The following is a 6000-nucleotide window of genomic DNA, read 5'->3' as shown; positions in this document are numbered from 1 at the left end:
GCTGGGCAGTGCGAGCACCCCAGGCTGCGGCTGCCTCATCCGGGAGCTGGTATCTTTCCCTGCAGCTTCCCAGGCTCTCAGGTCCACCCCACATTAATCACATCCCTGCCAGCACTGGAGCCCCCAGCTTGCCGACCTGACCTGACTCCCTGGGGGCTCCCGGCACTGCAGGAGAACCTCTGCCCTGCGGCCCGCTGCTTGCATGGGGTCCTGCCTGCAGGTGCAGCAGGCAGGTGCAGGCAGCGTGGCCAGGTAGGACGGCCAGGGCAGGCGGCAGGTGGCAGTGCTGCTTAGGCCAGAGCAGGCAGGCTGGGCTGCCCACCCTGCCAGCCCTGCCTACCCCTGGGCCCCTGCCAGAGCATCCAGCAAGCAGGCCCTGCAGGGGCTGTGGCTGCCTGGCTCCCTCCCGGGCACCTTCACCCCATGCAGCAGCAGAATTGTCCTCACATCACCAGAGAAACAGCCAGTGTCCCCTCCTTCCCCAGGCACGCTGTCCCCATGTCCCCTCTCCAGCTCATGCTCTGCCTGCGCTGATGCCAGCCTTGGATGGGGAGACTCAAAGCCTGTTCTGGGTGGGTGCTGTGGGGACAGGGACCCAGCTTGCCCCCGCTCTGGTTGCTGTTCATGGCTGAGCAATGGATGAGTATCATCCCCTTGCCCTGGCTGTAAGAACAGTGTGGGGTGAGGGGCAGCACTGGGTGCCAGGGGACACAGTGGGGTGGTCGAGCTGATACCCATCTCCCAGCCAGGATAGGTGAGAGGCCCTAATCCTTCAGCCATCCCCACCCCCAAATGCTGCCAGACCTATTTACCCGTAAGGTGGACAGACACCCATATCAGGGATAGGTCCCTGGGGACAGCAATGTGATGCTGACATAACTGCCACGCCACGCCGCTGGCATGGCACACCCTGCACATCATGCAGCCCTCTCCCACTGGGCCATTCCCGGCTCGCCAGCCTGTGCCGAAACGCTGCAGGGCTAACTGCCTCCACGCCCATCACGCTGACTCAGCAGGGCGCACCCAGCTCACCCTGGTGGGGCTCGGCACCAACACGGGGCCACGCATCACCCACGCCTCCTGTGACCAGCACCTCCCCGTGGGGACCCTCCCATGCGTGCCCAAGTCTTCTCCCCACAGCTGGCAGGGAAAAGCTGGACAAACCACGCCTGCCTGCATCTGGTGCTGCCTGCGGTGCTCACTGCCCACTCTGCCGGGACCCAAAGGCTGGCAGCCCATTTGAGCAGCTGGAAGGGGCACCAGGCTGCTGCTGTTTGGTTTCCCGAGGCTCCCAGTGGGGTTTGGTGTGCCTGGAATGGGCGGGTGGATGGGACAGGGCTGGGAGGGCAAAAAGATCCCACGCAGAGGGGCCACCCCAAAACCCAGCTGGCAGAGGGCAACAATGAGGAAAGTCCTTCCCGTCCCACACGAGGAAGAAAAGTGGAAATCACAAAACCTCTCTGAAAATGACAAGCCAAAACCCAAACCCATCCTCCCCCGACCCAACAGCTCCCCCCTCCCCCAAACAGCACTGTTGGCTTGCCATGGCTCCGACCGCTCTGTTTCAACCCTTTCCAAGCAGTTTGTTTTTATTTCAGTTGTTGGGGTTACATAACATGCTGGTGCAGGATGGAAAGCCATGTCTCTCACACACACCCCCAAATTAAAAAAATATGGCACTTAGTTCAGGAAATGCTAACTCAGAGAGCTTTGATTGTTTCCTCCTTTCCTTCCCCCCTCCGCTTTTTCTCAGCCAGAAAATTTATCAAGGCTGACCTGTCCCTGAGAGAGATTTAAGTTGGACACTATTGGCAAATTCTGGCCAAAAAAGCGCCCTTTAACTAAAGAATTCCTGACTTGCCCACAGCCTGCCTATGAACCAGCTGCTCCAGCCATTGCAGGGAAGCACCAGCCTCCTTGTCACTGAAGCAGGGCTGGGTTTTGGCTCCCCGCCTCTCACCCCCACCTTCCAGCCAGGTGGTTGCAGAGCCCACATGGGCAGGAGCACCAGTGCCAGCAGCTGTAGGGGCAGAAGGGAGACCCCGCACTCAGCAGATGTCCCCTTTGGGAGTCACTGGGTGCCTCCCGCAGCCCTGTGCACGCGGTTACCAGTGGCTCCAGCAGTTCTGGGAATAAAGCCTGGAGCACTGACCCCATCCACCTGATAGGGAAACTGAGGTGTACACCTCCTGCCTCTCCCTTGCCTCAAGAACAACACAGCCAGGGCTTTGCTACTGATCCCAGGACAGCCAGGGCAAGGATGACTGGGATGAGGATGGCCAGGCCACATAGGAGAGGGGAGCAAAGCCTCATCCCCCTGTGGGGTTCAGCCAGGGCCTCTGGGCAGCACCAGGGTTTGCAGGGCAGGTGTGGGCCAGTGCTAGAGCCCAGGGATGGGGTGGGGCGCGCAGCCATGCCACTCAGTGCCAAGGACAGCAAGGGAAGTCATGCCATCTCCAGCAAGATGCCACCCTGGCATCAGTCACAGGCTTTGCACGCTCCCTGCCTCAGTTTCCCCATTGGTGACAGCATTGGCAGAGTCACTGGGGAGCGCTCAGACACTCAGCATGGCTCAGTCACCACCTGCTCAGCGCTACCACTGGCCCAGGACCAGCCTGCCCGGTGCTGCTGGCTGCTGCGGTGAGGCCTTGCCGTGCTGGGAAGGGCGCTCCCCTGAGTCAGCTGGCACAGCCGGTACCAACAGGGAGCAGCACCCGCTGGCGCAGCCCTGAGCTGGAGCATGGAGCCAGGGACGCGACAGCGATGGCAGAGGAGGGCTTCCCCCAGGCTTGTGGGCAGACATGTTCGCTCCTCCCTTGCTCCTGACAGGATGAGCCACCCATGTTCCCTGCTTTCTCAAAAGCACGCAGGAAGGGAAGCCCAGCTGCCACGCTCCCTTTTTTGGGCAGCTTTTCCCCCTCCACTCCCTCCAAGAGCCCTGCACAGTTACTGTCTCTGCAGGTACGCAGCAGCTGTAAATCCTCCTCTGCCCACAGGAGCTGCCTTCTTGTGCTTCACTGCCTGTTCTCCACCTCCTCCCAGAGCCCTACATGGTGTGCCACAGCCCTCCAAATAAATATCAGGGGTCTCTCACTGCCTAACTATAGAGAGAAGAGGCACTGTGCTGGAAGCCAAACCCACAGCCATCCCTGCCCCAGCACAGGAGACTCAACCCCATGGGCAGCCAGGGTGGAGGTGGGCAGGAGGGGTCCTTTAGGTGTCCCACCAGACCACTAAACTGGGGAGGACAGGGGCCGGTCACCCTCACTCCTAGAGGCCATAGTGGGGGGAAAGGCCTTATAAACTGTGGCGGCAAAAATAAATACAGTGGGGAAGGGGTAAAACCTCATCCTTCCCCACCAGGGTGCAGTGCCAGGCCCACAGTGGCCATGCTCCCCCTGTGACTCGCCAGCCGCCGGGCTACCCACAGCTGAGTATCTCAGTACTTCCCTAACAGTCAGCAATCGGCTTAAAACTAATCCCCATGTCCTGCACTGGCCTCGGGCACAGGGCCCCCACGGGGGCCGGCTGATGCCGCCCATCGCCAGGGCCTGAACAGAACTGGGTGGTTCTAAGTGAGGAGAGTGGTGGGTGCTGGCATGGCACGCGCATGCCCGCGCCCCATCGGCTCTCCCCATCCCTCACAGCAGCACATCCCCTTGCCCTTCTCCAGGCTCTGCGGGCCAGCACAGCGGGAACGTACCCCACTGCAGGCCCTGGGGGCAGACACCCCTGGGTGCCTGACACGCTCAGCATTGTGGCCCTCACAGCACCCAGGTTTAGCTCCTGCTAAAGGCAAAACACCCCTGAACCAGGGGAAGGCTCCTGGGATTAAGACTTTTTGCATATACAGATTTTCAAACAGCTCAGCTGGGATGGAGGCGAGTGCATGTGTACACACGCTCACGTACACCCTTAGTGAGAGGTGGAAGAGCAGAGGAGCCCACCTGCATCCCTAGGGGCGCCCCCCACACCCCTGGTCCCACCTGCTCTGCACAGACCTTCCAGGAGCCCTCTGCAACCACAGCCCCCTGCCCCACACCCACCACCTCCCTAGCTCCAAAGAGCTGCCCCCCCTAAGCCATGCTGCTGAGCTCCCCAGCTCCCTGGAGCTCTGCTGGAAACGTGAGCATGGGGACTTGGGCAGCTCCATCCAGGCAGGATCGTGTCCTTCAGAGGAGCCCAGGGCCTTCACATCAGGAGCTGTGCCTGCAAACCCAGCACGGCTGGAGCTGGGCCACTCTTGCTGCTGCAGCAGGATGGGATTAGCATGTTTGTGGGAAGCTGGAGAGGGAAAAAGGAAGGCGCACGCACGGCCCTTCTGCGGAGTCCAACCGTGCAGGAGTCACGGGAGGAGGGTGCAAGCCCACGCACAGGGCTGGAGGATGGCTCAGCCTGCCCAGCGCCCATGGCCTCCCCGGCTCCCAGCCTGGGCTCGCAGCCACCCACCCTGTTGAGTCAGCACCCAGGAAGGGCGTGTGAGCAGCTGGCGCTTGCCTGGCCTGCCCGGTGTGCCTGAACCCCGGCGGTGCCAAACCCAGGGGAGCAGGAGCTCAGCAGCCCTGTCCCGGCAGAGGAAAGGGTAGGAAGGCAGGACACTGCCAGCGCCCGTGTCACCAGCCTCTGCGTACCCCTGCTCAGCTGTGGCAGGGGCAGCACAAGGGGCCTCAGCGGGAGCCCCGCCGCGGCCCGGCCCCACCATGCCGGGGGCGCAGGCACACCGGCGCCCACAGCACGCCCGGCCCAGCCCCGGGGCAGGAGGCCCAGCCCTGCACGCTCACCGGCTAGGCCGACGCGCCTCCCGAAAGCCCCTCCGTCAGCAGCTCCCAGCCCTCGCCGCCCCGGCGAGCAGGCCCAGCGGCTCCAAACCTGCTTGGCGCAGCACCCAGGCGGGGCCGGCTCACCCTGCCCCGCTCCCACCCAGCACCCTGGGAAAGCAAAACGCACCCAGGGAGGGACGAGGTGGTGCAAGCCCATCGCCAACAGGGCAGTTTCCCACCACCTTTCCTTCCTGCCCGCGTCCCTTCGGGGCCCGGGATTAGAATGGCTTTGATCCTCCTCTGGCTGGATCTGAGAGCAGAGACTAGGAGCAACTCGCTGCACAGACTCTGGCTCAGCCCCAGAGGGCAGCAGCTGCCTGCCCCACTCCCCTCACTGGGATCGCCCACAGGCTGTTGCAAACTAATATTCATTTAGGGCGCACCTCAGCCTTGGCATCACAGGCCAGGCTGCAGCTTTCTCTCATCCCCTCTTCTGGGGAAGCAGCCCAAGCCCTTGCACCAGGTCCCAAGGCTGCATTAACCCCTACCCCAGGGCTGGCAATCAGCGCAGAATAAAACAACTTCGGGCTGCTTTGGCTACCCCAGACCATCCAGGAGGAGGGTAATGCCATAACCAGAGTGGTAGGACTCTGAGGCACAGATTGTTCTGCTCCACCAGCCCCTCCCTGGCCAGCAAAAAGTCCCATGGCTGCACTCCTAGATGGGCTTTGGTCCACGGAGTTGGGAACAAAGGGATGCAGCTGGCTCCCTCCATCCACCCTGATTTGCATGGTGACAAGTGGGAGAAGCTAAACACACACAGAGGCTGGGAGTCAGAGCCTGTGGTGGGGCAGGAGCAGGCTGCTGCCAGGATGGGCCCTGTGGGCTGCCCAGCTGCCCCAGGATCCCCTTACAACTGGGGCACCTGCAGGGTCTTCACAGCACAGCAACAATGCACCACAAGGGGAGGTAACAAGCAAAGCTCATTCTGTCTCCTCCCCCAGCCCTGAGCCCTTGCTGGGGTCTGCACCCCAGCTGTCACCTCCCTCAGCACAGCACCAGGGTCCCCATGCCAAGCAGCTTTCCAGGGCAGGAATACACACAGCACTGGTTTCCCCTCCACCATGGAAGTACACAACCCCATGCCCCTAGACCAGCACTCCTTCCTCCCTCACTAATGACCACAACCCTGAATCCTGCTTTTACTAGCTTCTTCCTGCCAAGGAGCAAGGGTCAGGCT

This window comes from Phalacrocorax carbo, chromosome 8 (assembly GCF_963921805.1).
Source record: "Phalacrocorax carbo chromosome 8, bPhaCar2.1, whole genome shotgun sequence".
Taxonomy (NCBI): domain Eukaryota; kingdom Metazoa; phylum Chordata; class Aves; order Suliformes; family Phalacrocoracidae; genus Phalacrocorax; species Phalacrocorax carbo.
The sequence above is the reverse complement of the archived record's forward strand: the minus strand, read 5'-3'. Positions refer to the sequence as shown.